This window comes from Nothobranchius furzeri, chromosome 6 (genome assembly GCF_043380555.1).
Source record: "Nothobranchius furzeri strain GRZ-AD chromosome 6, NfurGRZ-RIMD1, whole genome shotgun sequence".
NCBI lineage: Eukaryota > Metazoa > Chordata > Actinopteri > Cyprinodontiformes > Nothobranchiidae > Nothobranchius > Nothobranchius furzeri.
In genome coordinates, this window is record NC_091746.1 from 69261189 (window position 1) to 69261532 (window position 344).

Genomic DNA, 344 nt, shown 5'->3' on the forward strand with positions numbered 1-344 from the left:
AACACTCTCCATCCTGCTGGAATCTGATTTTAAAGCACTTTTTCAGCTCCTATTGTGGAGCATTCGTCTTGAGGGGGGGGGGGGGGGGGGGGGGGGCAAGGGTCTTCGGCCTTCTCACCTTTTGGCCTTCGGCTGCCTTTGCGGTGTTAATTAAAAATGAAGAGGCATATTTTGGATCTAGTGAACCCTATAAGGTATACTCAACACAAGACTGCTGTTTCCAAATTCTAGCTGATGGCATGAGGGAGCTGATGTTTACAGCTGACAGATCAAATCTGTGAAATTGCTGCTTGAAGCCAAGGAGTTGCATGATAAGGGAGAACATTTTTACCCTCTTACTTCCT